Raw genomic sequence first — 14,767 nt, forward strand, 5'->3', positions numbered from 1 at the left:
GATCCCTTCTCCCAAAGAAACCCAAACCAAAGTCCTAGATCTGGCATCCCAAACCTCCCTTCTCCATCCAGCCTCTTTGCAAACTTATTTCAAGTACCTACCTCATTTCGGGGGATGGCTCTCACTTGACTATGTATGAAGTGTCTTCCCTATTTTTAGAATGTTTTCCTTTGCATTTGTACCCCCATCAAAGGAATCATTATGAAAGAGGGACTGGTCATTGGGTGTTTTGATGGAGGGGCCAAGGGGACCAGGGATCTCCAAGTTCAAGTGAAAACTCTTCTGAAGTGTCCAGGGCGAGAATGGGGGGTGGCAGGATACACCAGAGTTTAGTGGTTTCCCAGAGAGCAGGAGTCGCTTCTACCTAGTATTGGCTGAAGACCCTCCTCCCTCCTGACACCCCATCAGGGGCCCACTGGGATTGAGACAGGAATGCTTCTGGTTGTGGTGATCCTGAGACTCAGACATGGATAAGATGAGGCATGTGAAGCCATGTGGGATGCCCAAAAGCAGTAGGGCCTGTGGGCAGAGGACCCTCTCTGATCCCAAGTTTTGCTCCTAACCAGTAGGACTTAGGACCCTGCTCAGGTTCCTGCCTCTTCCTCCACCATGAACTGAGAGTGAGGGCTTGCCAAGGGCTCTAGGAAAGAGGATCATGGAGGCAAAACCAACTGAAGCAAATAAACCCCTTTTAGGATACGTTCCTTTAGAAAATGTCATCTTTAAAAATGTCACGGGGGGGGTGGGTTCAGGGATGGTTTAAATAGGTAATGGGGATTAAGGAGTGCACTTGTTGTGATGAGCACAGGGTGATGTATGGAAGCGTTGAATCACTATATTTTACACCTGAAACTAATGTAACTGTATGTTACCTAACTGGAATTAAAATAAAAACTTAAGGGCGTCTGGGTGGCTCAGCCAGTTAAGTGTCTGCCTTCAGCTCAGGTCACGATCCCAGGGTCCTGGGATCGAGTCCCACATCCGGCTCCCAGCTCAGCAGGGAGTCTCCTTCTCCCTCTACCCTTCCCCCTTGCTCCTGATCTCTCTCACATTCTCTCTCAAATAAATAAATAAAATCTTTAAAAAAATTAAAAACTTAAAATAAAAAAATGTCACCGGGAAATTTGACTTTAAAAAATATATGTAGATTAGTCTTCCTAGAATATAGAACCATTATCTTTCACTCATATCATTGCCCATTTGGGAAAAGTGGGAGAAAACTCTAAAATGGTTCTGGAAATCTGGATGGTGCTGAAGGAAAATATGTAACCCATTCTTACTTATGGATGTATGGATCAAGTATTAATTGAAGTAACCAAAAAGAAACCAGCAGTGGATTTAAAATAATTTAGTATAAACATATTTTCTAAGTAATGCACAAATGCTTTATATATTTGTTTATTTGAAACATTCCCCAAATCAGAGAAAATAAAATGAAACTCTATGTACCCTTAAGATAGTTTCAAAAATTACTAACAATTAGCAGTATTGTATAACTCATTCCAAACTCAGCTTGGTGGGTGGGTAGGTGGGGGAAGGAAGCTGGATTCTTTAGAGTAAACCTGGAATCATATCATTTTTTTAAAGATTTTATTTATTTGACAGAGAGAGACACAGCGAGAGAAGGCACACAAGCAGGGGGAGTGGGGGAGGAAGAAGCAGTCTTCCCGCCGAGCAGAGAGCCCGATGCAGGGCTCGATCCCAGGACCCTGGGATCATGACCTGAGCTGAGGTCAGACGCTTAATGACTGAGCCACCCAGGTGCCCTGGAATCATATCGTTCTTTCCATGAATGATGTCCTAATGAGGAAAAAGTAATAGGATGTGAAAATATATCTGGAAAACCATCCGTCATTTAGGGACACTTAATATTAGTTCATGTATGTGTGTGAGTAAGTGAGTATGTGTGTGTGTCTTCCAGGGAGATGGGTCTCCTTGAAATATGGCCATATGCAAGGACATCTCCCCACTCTCCATCCTGCAAAGCGCCCCCGCCATGGTTAACATTAAGGCTCTAGCACTTTCTCAGCCCCCACATCCCTATTGTCCTTTCTGCCATCTGTTGTCCGGATTAAAGAGATTGTGCTTTTGGGCCCGGGGCTGTTGGTTGGCACCTGAATTGGTTCTTCCTTGTTGTGCATGGTACTTCCCGTCCAGTATGGGACTACACAAGAAGGCAGGGACAGCAGTTCCCGGGTTCTGGGGCTTACCTAGAAATACTGCAGAGGCTCTAGAGGGTGGGGACCCCACCCCTGGCCTCCCATGCTTGTTCCATCTATTCCTGGGTCCGTGGTGGTCTTAGGACAATTTTCGTTGAGCCTGGTGGGCCGTGGATGGCTTCCCTGGGTCTCGCAGGCAAACACAAGTGGTTACGGGTCCCAGAGGTGACTCATAATATTTCCCAGAGGCTCAGGCAGGCCAAAATGCCCTCACCAAGCCTCCCCTGTCAAAATGGTCACTTCAGGACCCTGGAAGGAAAGTTGGAAATGTTTGTGGATGCTCATATCTATAAAGGGCACCAGGAGTGACCTGGAAGCCTCTGTTCATTTGTGTGTATTTTTGAGAAATCTCCATCATCCTCTTCAGTAAACCAGACACCCTTCCTGGATGGAGCAAGTCGATTCAAGATTTTCTAACAGCAGCTGCAGCAACAATGATAAATCTTAATTGCTGAAATAATTAGGATCCTGGTGATTAACAACAATAATGACAACAGGATTTACGATGAGAGTCATAATAATAATAATAAACCTAAGGAGAGGGGAGAATAGACTATAGACCACCAAGATGTAGGAGAATATCAACTTTCCACGTGACGCTGAAAGACAAAGACTTTCAATACTGATGCAGTGATGTAAAACTTTCTCAATCTCCTCAGACTGATACCTTTCAGAGTACAGCTCCTACTTAATAGGATGGTGCAAGAAAAATATATTTCCCTGCACGGCAGATAGGAACATGAGGGTGCTATGTTGGGTTGTGCAACAGCAAAACCTGTTCACATTGAAAATACAAGCAAGCCCACAACCAGCAACACACCTGTGACTCTCCCTCAAAGTAATAAACCTCCTATTAATTAAACAAAGACATTCATGTTGACATCATTGCAACAGGCAGAGAAAGGACACAAGCATATTAGGAAGCACTGAGCAAGGGGTGAAACAATGTTGAGGGTCACTTTTGAATGGCAACAATCAGTTCATTGAATTACGTCTCAGGCAGAAGACCCAAAAAGCATTTCAGCCTGTGAGTCTTTCCATTACTTTTGTAAGATTACATATCATAAAATTAACAATCTTTTTTTGATTATGTTCGGTTAGCCACTGTATAGTTAGTACATCATTAGTTTTGATGTAGTGTTCAATGATTCATTAGTTGTGTATAACACCCAGTGCTCATCACAACACGTGCCCTCCTTAATACCCATCACCTGGCTAGCCCATCCCCCCACCCCGTCCCCTCTGAAACCCGAAGTTTGTTTCCTGGAGTCCAGAGTCTTTCAGGGTTTGTCTCCCTCTCTGATTCCGCCCCCTGCTTCAGATTTCCCTCCCTTCCCCTGTGGTCCTCCTGTGTTCTTGCTTATGTTCCACATATGAGTGAAGCCATATGATAATTGTTTTTCTCTGCTTGACTTATGTCACTTAGCGTAATCCCCTCCAGTTCCATCCATGTTTTGGGGTTTACAGTTCAGTGGTATTAAGTACACTTATACTGTGGTGCATCCATTACCACCATCCACCTCCTGAACTCTTCATTTTGCTGAACTGGAACTCTCCCCATTAAACACTCATTTCCCCTCCACCTCCGTCCCCTGGTGACCACCATTCTACTTTCTGTCTCTGTGAATTTGACTACTCTAGGCACCTCATAAAGCAGAATCACACACTATTTGTCTTTTTGTGAATGGCTTAGTACCCTTAGCATAATGTTCTCCACATTCATCCATGTTCTAGAATGTTTGTCAGAATTTCCTTCCTCTTTAAGGCTGAATAGTAGTCCATTGTATCTGTAGCCTATGATTTTAACTCAGAAACACAATATAAGTTGATGCTTCTAGAAAGTGTGGAGCTTTCTTAAATGAGTTGACTCTACCTCTATGAATGATGACAAATTGTTAGCCTAGATGGAGAGGGATTAGGAGAGGGAATATGGAGCAGATAATTCTACCATCTCTATGGAAAGACACAACTTTGTAAAACACACACACACACACACACACACACACACACACACACACACGAAAATGGAAAGACACAACTTTGTAAAACACACACACACACACACACACACACACACACACACACACACACACACACACACGAAAAATACCTGAAGCAGACAGCAGACAGACATTTTTCTAGGGGATCAGGTTGGCAAAGGAAGTCCTCCTCAGGAATCCCCTATCATCACAGATCTGTCAATGCCTCTAGAGGGGGACACACAATATTTCACAGATCTCATCAGAGGAACACACTCCAACTCATGCAGTGGGGACACGGAAGCAAGTGTGTGAATTATAGGTCTGTTGGGGAACTCTCTGTAATCATCTTCAAAAAATCTGACCTGTTTCATGAAAAGAGAGCTATAATGTAGTACAGCATCAACAACAAAAATAATCCATGATAAAAAATTTACTGATAAAAATAATGAATTACAATAATCATCATGAATTATATTAATTCCACTACTATTAATATGGAAAAAATGATAAATAAGGAGGTTGTGTATTGAGTCCCCTAAGTGAATGACCAAGTGACTGTCCTGGGCCTTACAGGGTGGAGGGTTTGGAGCCCTGGGTGTGCACATGAAATCCATGACATGAGGCAGAGGTGATCAGCAGGAGGGAAAAAAAGCCAGCCTGTAGGAGGTTCTGGGCCACCTTGGGAAATTGCATGCAAACCCCTTGAGGGCCGGCCCTTGGGGCAGAGGGAGTGGGAGCCCATTGTGGGCCCGCTTGCAGCAGGACAGCCACCAGATTTCAGGAGATTGGCCCCTGTGCAGGTGAGGCAGGACTCCATGTCTACCCCTGGCACAAAAGAGCCCGGCATCAAATGGACACCCAGGCTGCCATTACTATCCCTGCCCTCCCTGCCCAGCACCCCTTCTGCTTCTTTTCCTGCTTAGACCCTGGAGCCTCCAGACTTCCCAGTTCATATCTTCAAGGTCACGTAAAATATTTGCAGAGGCTGTAGGAGGCATCACCCGTCCTCATACCAGCAGGGTGGCTGCCAGGCTCCCTTGGAAGACCGAGAAAAGTCGTGGATTATACAGGATGGGAGTTCACAGTCTCTGTGCCTTCAATACTGACCACCCTATCCTGGATACCTGGTGGGACTTGGATTTCTAGAGCCTAGGGAGCCATTTTTAGCTAGAGGGACCACTGTAGCACCTCGATTTTTAGCTACAGTGGTCCCAGGGCTCCAGATCAGATCTAGAAACTCACACGAACGTTCATATGGGCAGAGATGCCATCTCCCACCTTTTCGAGAAGGCAACAGTGGTCGTGGGACCCCCGATTAACTAAAATAATTTTGTGGCAGTTCTGTTCATCCAAGGACAACTTCCCTGGGCTTCCAGGCTGGCACAAGCAGTCAGTGGGCCCTAGAGGGGATTTTAAATTTTAACTAAGGGATGTGTGTGAAGGATACCCTCCAGGAGTCTCCCCTGGTATCAGGGGCTGGTCCTGCTTCTGGAGGCTGACTTGGAATATTTCAGGATGCTCCTCAGAAAAATAAGTATCATGTGGTACAGCAGGAATCGCTTTCCTGAGGAGAAACTCCATTGAAGGTTGTATATCAACCAACTACAAAAATAATTCATAGTAAGAAAGGTAACAATGAAGATAATGATGAATAACAATAACAATCATGATAATGCTCATAGTCAGGGAATTATAATTATTATGTTAATGATAATCATAACCTAAGGAGATGGGAGATTAGAAGACAGGTTTCCCTAAGGGAGTAATATGGTAATATCAGTTCTCATGGGGTTGTTGGAGTCTGCATTCTAGATTTAACAGTGAAATATGTTCCATGAGGGCAAAGCCTATTAGCAAGAGAAAAGAGAATTCCAACCCAGTGGAGGGCAGAAGAGTTAGTGTGCCAACCATGAAAAAAGAGCCTTGTGGGCAAAGGTAGAGGGACCTTGGTCTGGGGCCCTGAACACCCCCCACCACCCTCTAGGAGTGAGGACACCTGGCTGACAGGCTCCGTGCAAGGAAAAGCAGGGGACCCGTCCCACACCTGTCACGCAGAAGCACCACTAGGACAAACCCTGAGCTTCCAGTGTTCTGTCATCCCTTGTATGTTAGCTGCCTCTCTGCCATCTGTACTTTGCCAGGCCTGCCAGTTTTAGACGTCTAGATTTGCCTATCTGGGCCAGTTCTTGTAGGACACCATCCTTATTACTTTCTGATCTGCAGGTGATGACATGGAATGGGAGGAGCCATGCGAAGCCTTCCTGGAGGACTTTGTCAACAGATGCAGGGTTTGACTCAGCTGCAAAGAGCCACCTGCCTCAAGACAACTGCTCCCCAGAGGGACTGACATGCAGTGATTATTGGTAGAGGCGGGGAATATATAGGCCTGGCCACTTTGCTTCAATTTAGGACAAGTGTGACAGGCCCCGCTAGTTCTCCAGCACCCTGTGTGGTAGGCTGATGCTGTAAGGCTGCCCTGCAGCCTCCAGACTTCTCCTTCCGCCTGGGTTTCTTCCTCCCCACCCTTTCCAAACATGTTCATCTGGAGATCACTGCCTAGTAAACACCCAGTGCCCTGAACTCCATCTTGTCTGCTCTCTGGGAACCTCAAACATGACAATGGAGAAAAGACTCCAGGGAACAGAGGGCTTGCAAACAGGAGCAATCAAATTCTGCTATGGTTGAAACTAACATAAAGACTGATGACACTCTATGACATTTTTTTGTTGTTGGTTGGAAGGTTTGAACTGTCAGCAAGAAAGAGGTCCATGAATTAACAGGGACAAAAAATAAAATCAGATTGGTGTGGGATGAGGAGAAAAGTCGATTAGCGGATCTTACCTCCCCTTGGATTGCAAAGAAGATGAGAGAAGCAGTTGGAAATAAATGGAGATCAAAGTGTTTTTGTTTTTCAATGCAAATTTCAGGCTGGGTGATGCCATCACCTGTTGAAATGCTAAGGGGATGGATCAGATTGAGAAGGAGTACTTTCAAATAAGAGGAATATGCTTTAAATCATAGCATAAAATTCGTGATACAGTAGGAGAGAATAGGAAACCAAACACAAATGCAGAAATAAATTGCCTGAGAGGAAAGGTAATCCTTTTCCTGTTCTGAGGGAGATAAGTGAAAAGTGCAAGACTATGTTAGATCTAGTGGTTGAAAGCATCTACACCCCAAATTATCTACTTCATTTGTGAAATTGTTAATATGCCATCTAATGAAGGTGAAAGTAGAGTCCATGGATACTCCCTGGTAATGGCAGATGTACTCTGACGTATTCTTTGCTGAGCATGGAAGAAGGAACTTACATACATGGCTTACTAGGACTGCCGGGCATTTCTGGAGAGAAAAACAAAATGTCTTCGGATACAACGGAATACTTACTATGTCCTCTGGCTTACTTATTTCCCCTTGGAAATTTTAAGGAATTTTAAGCCAGAAGAGTCTATCTTTACAAGTGTTAAGAATTCCACTCAGATGTGTAAATCAACTGGGAATGGCCTGGAAGCAAAGTTGCTGACCGTATTTTATTATGTGATTCTGTTTTCAATTATTTCCCCACTAACCAAGAAATAAAATATAAGATTGTTTCCCCCATCTTCTTTGGATAATTAATAAATTTGTAACAGGTTCTTAAAATTAACATGTGGCCAGTTCCCAGCAGTCAAGTAAACATTTTTATTTTTATTTTATTGATTGACTGATTTTATTAGTTTCAGAGGTAGAATTTACTGATTCATCAGTTGCATATAACACCCAGTGCTCCTTACATCATGTGCCCTCCTTAATGCCCATCACCCAGTTACCACATCCCTTCACCCACCTCCCCTCCAGCAACCCTCAGTTTGTTCCCTAGAGTTCAGTGTCTTATGGTTTGCCTCCCTCTCAATTATCATCTTATTTTTCCTTCCCTTCCCCTATGTTCATCTGTTTTGTTTCTTAAATTCCACATGAGTTAAATCATATAGTATTTGGCTTTGACTTATTTCACTTAGCATAATACCCTCTAGTTCCATGTCATTGCAAATGGCAAGCTTTCATTCCTTTTGAAGGCTGAGTAATATTCCATTGTATATATCACATCTTCTTTTTAAATTTAAATTCAATTAGCCAACGTATAGTACATTATTAGTGTCAGATGTAGTGTTCAACAATTTATCAGTTGTGCATAACACCCAGTGTTCATCACATCACGTGCATCTTCTTTATCCAAGTAAACATTTTAAAAAATTATTTTTAAGTCTGTATTTCCCCCAGTTTCATGTCCATAGAATCCCATTAAGTGTTTTTTTTCTTTTCTTTTCTTTTTTTAAGAAAGGCAGACTGCCACATGCAGCACCTCATTTGATGTGTCCGGAGTCTTGGAAGTTGACCACCCTATGTTCTCCTACAAATGGACCTTGAGAGCTTGTTTGGAGGTTCTAGCAGGGGAGGGCAGCTGCTCGCATACCCTTGACCAAAGAATGGTCCTCCTGTATTGGGGAAGGTCGTCCTCTTCGACCGAGCGCACAGCTTCGGGAGGGACACACATGGAGTGGTGAGGGAGGAAGGGGACACCCGCCTAGTCAGCCAGATCAGCCAAATCAACCCTGGCGATCAATGGGGTGACAGATGTCACAGCCAGATCGCCCTCACATCCAGAATCCCATTGGGTGTGATCCCCTGCTTCATTTCCAAGATGTACAGTGTTTTCTGGTACATAGAATGCACTCAAAAATATTTATGAATGAGTAAAGGAATGAATGGATCTTTCTAATATCTCTTCACAGTGTCCTTACATCTCTACTCTCTGACTTTGTGTGAGGGTTATAATTTTGTGTTAGTCTGGACAATCCAATCAAATTGGACAGGGTGTGTCCCACAGGCTGAAGCCCTGATTAGGTTTAGGATTTTTCCAATCAGGGTGTGTCCCCTGGAATGTAGCTCTGATTAAGTTATTAAGGGTTTTTCCCAGTATAGAAGGGAAGTTAAACAGGCATTTTCCCTGGGAAGAAATGGAGAGGTCTGGGACATTGGAAGAAAAAGAATTGGCTGCTTGCCTGTGGAACTTGCCAGAGAATTTGGCTTCCCCATCTTCTCCAACTCTGGGTTCTGGTGAGTTCTCCAGTGAAATGTGAGCTGGCCTGATTCCTTTAAAATTATGTAAGTTCTGCCTCTTTAGACATCTGTCCTATCAAAGTAGCTTCTTATGATCTTGATATTTGTGTCAACATTTACACCACCATTGTCATTCCCTATTTTTGACTATTTGTGTCCCCTTTCCATATTGGCCTTGAATCGATTTAATTATTTTAACTGCCTACCCTAAGACTCTAGATTTTTGCTTTCCAATAACTACCAGCCACATGTGACTATAAAATTTAAATTAATAAAAATTAAATAGCTAAAATTCAGATCTCAGCAGAGCTGGGCAAATTTCTAGTATTCTGTAACTATGTATGTCTGGCAGATACTGTATTGTACAATGCAGATATAGAGCATTTCCTTCATCTTGGAAAGTTCTACTGGCACAGCGATCTACATCTTATGTTTTTATTATTTTTTATTGTAAATACTTCATTTTCTGCTTCTCTGAACTAATTTCCTTTTATGGGTTTCATCAAGTGATTTTCTTCATAAATGTCTTTAGATATGTGACTAATTTAATCATTTAAAAATTAATATAGTGGTGCCTGGGTGGCTCAGTTGGTTAAGGATCTGACTCTTGATATTGGCTCAAGTCATGATCTCAGGGTCATGAGATTGAGCCCCGCGATGGGCTCCGCGATGGGCATGGAACCTGCTTGGGATTCTCTCTCTGCCCCCCCCCCTTCCCCCTTCTCCTGCTCTCACTCTCAAGCTGTCTCTAAAAAAAAATTAATATATATTTAAAACAAATAATTTCCTGTGAATATTGTTTTAGCTTTGCTGCATTTGTATTTACACGTTACTGCACTCAAATGTTATTTTTCATAATGTACTTAAAAAATTTAGTGTCAACTTTGACAGAGATTTTTTTCTCCTTATTTTTCAGTTGACAGATTGTGTCTTCTATAGCGGTCACGTTCTGGTATTATTTCCTTGTTTATAGGGCTGTTGCCTATTCCTTTTTTAAAAAAATTTGAGATTTTACCCATCCTGGTACACAAACCATTGGTATGCAGGGTCCATTTCGCACCTTGAAAATAAACCTTCTGTGTCAGGATACGGTGCTTTCATAGACAAAATTCTAGAACGATTGTAATCTTAAATCCAATTTCACCATTCTTGAATTACTTTTAAGATATTAAATGTTGAAAATCATGAAAGGTTGAACTTTGATTTGTAATCCAACCTGAGAGGATATATTTCTCCATTTTCAGTATGAATTTGATGTACATTTGTTTTGGTTTAATCCCGTCTTCATATTTAAAGCTACTTTCTTGTACCTTGTGATTTGTCTTTACTTTCCTGTCTGTGCACTGCTAAGCTGTAAGAGGCAAGAAGGCAAACCATTTCAGTTATGTCGACTGCTACATCCTTAGCACCTAGAATAGTGCCTAACCCATCATAGTGTTGAAATTTGAGAGAGCTCACCTAATAACATCACTTTCCAGACTGTAGTTCCAAATTGAAGAAGGGAAAAAGGCAAGTGAGTGATTATGAGTAGATATCAGTCATTTTTATTGACAGATCTGTTGGGGAACACAGATTTGGTATGGGGGGTAAAGGTTCCTAAAACACCCAAAAAGTAACAAAGTGTGTCAAAATAGCCCTGGGATGGCTGGAAGTAAAAGCTCTACTCTTTCATGGTTAGCAGCACCCTTAAAATATTAAGGTGATGTTGAGGAAGCTGAATGCCTCCTTCTAGGTAGCTCTTTGAAATCTGGAGGAAGAACCTATGGTGTGCAATCACCTGTCCTGAGGTCACCAAAGATTTAAGTCACTATTCCTGCTTTAGTAAGAAGTTGGCCAATGTATTTTTTCATAAATTACTGAATAATTTAGAACCATTAAATAGGTTTTGTTAGTTCTTTTAAAGATTGCTTATATTGCTATGGTTTTGGAAGTGCACTTAATCTCCATTTTCTGAGATAGTTTCTAATCTAGGTTTAAATAGGTCTGTTTTGACTTCTTTCTCATAATGTGTGTCCTTTTGGTCCCTGACATATCTCTATGTGATCATTTCAATTGTTATTTTATCTGTAAGTTATACTTACGCATGTCTTTTCCATGTCTTGTTGTGATATTTGAGGAAGGGTTTCCTGGGTTATAAGATTAAAGATCACAGCTGGTTTCCCTGAAGGCTTAGTAGGCATTCTCCAATATCTTATTTTGTTGAGTGAAATTCATCCCATATTTGGCTTGAGTTTGTATAACGATCTTCAAATAATTCTTCATCTTTGAATTATAGACATTTTTGGGGGGGAGTGGGGCTCTTGTTAATTTTTGTTTTATGTACATTTTTCCAAACTCTTAATAGATTCTCATGAACTCAAAAATTCTGTTTCATATGTTTTATATCTTTATTAAATTAAATAATATAATTATTTCATATCATTTCCTTTGTTACATATAGCAGCAAAAACAATATGGGTTTGGGGTTTGTTTTCCATAGCTTTCAATTTCTCTCTAATCCCCTCACAAGCTTTTACTTAATTTTTTTTGCTCATTTAAAAACCTGATAGCCACAGATATGAGTGACTTTTAAGCAGTGTCTGTTTTCCTTCTTAATTTCCCAGTGCAGTCTCTTCTCTTACATGGTTTCATTTTCCTATTGGAAGCTTTAGAACTCTGTGGTCATTTTTCTTTCTTCTCTTGTCTTAAAATCTCTTCCATTTGTCTTAAAATCCCATTTTCATTCTTATAATTCTGATTTGAAGTCTTTTTAATTAAGGCTTTTAGTAAATTGTAATCAATTCATTCCTAAAATTATTGGATAACTTAAGTGATGTTCTTTGGCTCAAAGGCAAAGGATTCCTTGAATAATGATCTCCAACTAGTTTTTCAATCTGACTTATTTTATACTTTAGCCTTTTTAATAGCTACTGCATTTTTTCCCAGGTCATTATTATTCAGGTTAGTCCTCCTTAAACAACATCAATTCAAGGTAATATTTTGGAGATAAATACATGTCAGTGTTGTGCTATAGCAGAAAATGTTCCTGTCTCAAAATGATGGCTATTAAACACAGGATGTATGGAGAGTTTGTGGGACCTGGTTGGTATTTTCCATTACCTCAGCTCTGCGGGGGCTGCTTTTTAGGTACCAGTTAAAACCCACTCAGTGACCTCCTTTGATGCCTACTACTTGGAAACACAGACCTAGCACAGGTATGCCTAGGTACATTCTTGCTTTCTACTCCTTAAGAGTAGCATATGCACAAGGGTTCCCTGAATATCAAATAGGGATTTACATATTCCTTTATTTCTATAAAAGAAACATTCTAAGAGCAAAAAGTTGCATTCCATTCCACTCTGAATTTTCCTTGAACTCAAACCCAAACATAATCCCAAGGTCAATTCCTAATTAGTGTTTCTACATTCTCCCTCCTTGGATACTCTCATGTTTTCTGGATAATTCAATCACTAAAGTGCATTTACAGAGTGTCTCTATACACACTCAATTTGGTGTGTATAGAGAACGGTGAATTGCCCTGGATATTGGATACATTTCTGCAGTTTGCAGATCCTTGCATTACTCTGGGACTTCTCTTTTATATCTGCTTGAAATTGGTAACTGCATTTCCAGTTTGACTGTGAGGAATAGCAGGGAGAAAACATTTTCAGAGGACAAATCTGGAGACATAGGAGGGGATTGATTGTAAATGTATGGGGAGGTTTCTCTTAAAAGACATTTAATTTAAATCAATAATGTAGTTCCCCCAAAAAAGGAGAGAAAAGAATTCAATTGTGTAGACATTGGACATAGCCAGGGGTAGCCAAGAATTTAATTTAATAGGAGAAAAGGAATAACCAGTGGATATGAATGCAGACAGGTAGATATTGTAGTGATATACTGAGTTGCCTTGTCATATTATGTAATGCATCTGTGTTATGGGCTGAATTGTGTGCGTCTCCCTTCACCCAATTCATACATTGTAGTTTGTTACTCCGAATATATCAGCATATAAATTTATTTGGAGATAGGTTCTTTAAAGGGGTAATTTAGAAAGAGGTAAGGAAGGGTCCTAATCCAATATAACTGGAAAGTCGGGCACAGACACATGTAGAAGGAAGTCCACGTGAAGACAGGGGGAAGATAGCTGTCTACAAGCCAAGAAGACTGGCCTCAGAAGAAACCAACCCTGTATACATCTTAATCTCAGCCTTCTAGCCTCTAGAATAATGAGAAAATAAATTTCTGTTGCTTATGCCACCCAGCCACTGGTACTGGAATAATAATAATTATAATTACTATTAGCAGAGCATAATAGAATGCTAGGTATCACAGAAGGCCACCTGGAGCAGTGATTATGTGCTTAGACTGGGATCAACATCTTAACCATGTGCTTTCTGCTGCAGTCATAGAAGAGGAGCTGTTACTTGGGTCTTGATGAGCTGATGCAATAGATAGCTCAAGAGACGAGAAAATATGGTGGTCTTGGTAAACGTGTGTTGGACTGAGAAAATATAGATTAAATGGAGGCAATAAAGATGAAGAGAGATTATGATGTTTAGGAAGTGGGGTCAATACTCTGGTCATTCCCATGTGGTAGAGAAGCTGGAGATGAGGAGATCTTTTGTAAAAAATCAAAGGAGAAAAAGACATTGTAATAACATGGTGCTTCTGATGATTCATGTTCTGTGGTACTGTTCCAGGTAAAGCCTAGGTGTGCTGTGTTACCTAAGAGGAATTTGCACCTAGGAGACAGTTAAAATTGAAGAGAGCTATTCCATTTTCTAGCTGTGTAACTTTGTCAATTACTAAAGTTTTTGAAACCTCTGCTTGGGTCATTTGTTAAATTGGCCAACAGATTATAATTAGCATGGTCATTGTGGTGATTAAATTGGCAAATACATATAAATATGTAAGTACACAGACACATTTAGTACAAATTTAACTTTTCTTTTTCTCCTGGGCCTCAGGTACAAATGGGTGAGTTAATTATCCCTTTGTTCATGATGCATTTCCATTATTTGTCCATGAAATACATTAAATTGTTACTGATGTTAGGGGAGAAGTTAATTTATAAAAGATCTTGAGTTGATTAACTCCATCATAAAGTAGAGTCTTAGTTGCTTGATATTCAAGTCTCTGGGGGACCCAAGAGCAGGAAGGGAGTTAGGCTTCAGAGGACTGCCATGGATGCTGGAGAACCATTGCTAGCAAATAAGGCAAGAATAACGAAATCTGAGAAATTCCACAGCATTCATCTTCAGGTAAAAACAAAACCCTATATGTGGCATGAGTCGGGGATCACTATGCTTTGGAATCAGGGAGGGAATTAAATAATTTGGGATGCCATAGGCTAATTAAAATACAAAACGCAATGCTTATTAGGTTCCGATTTGTAAGATATCTGTATTTTACACTTGATCTTAGCCAAAAGGCAGAGAAGCGATGTAAGATATCTGTATTTTTGACCTTCTTTATTTTCAACCA

General features: G+C 41.0%; 1 protein-coding gene across 1 annotated transcript in view; it reads left to right on the forward strand.

Moving 5' to 3' along the window:
* LOC113924524 (zinc finger protein 705A-like) overlaps positions 1 to 14,767 on the forward strand; it is a 28,172-nt gene that overhangs the window by 742 nt on the left and 12,663 nt on the right. The gene's annotated exons all lie outside the window — the stretch shown is intronic.

Source organism: Zalophus californianus, chromosome 2, assembly GCF_009762305.2.
Source record: "Zalophus californianus isolate mZalCal1 chromosome 2, mZalCal1.pri.v2, whole genome shotgun sequence".
Taxonomy (NCBI): domain Eukaryota; kingdom Metazoa; phylum Chordata; class Mammalia; order Carnivora; family Otariidae; genus Zalophus; species Zalophus californianus.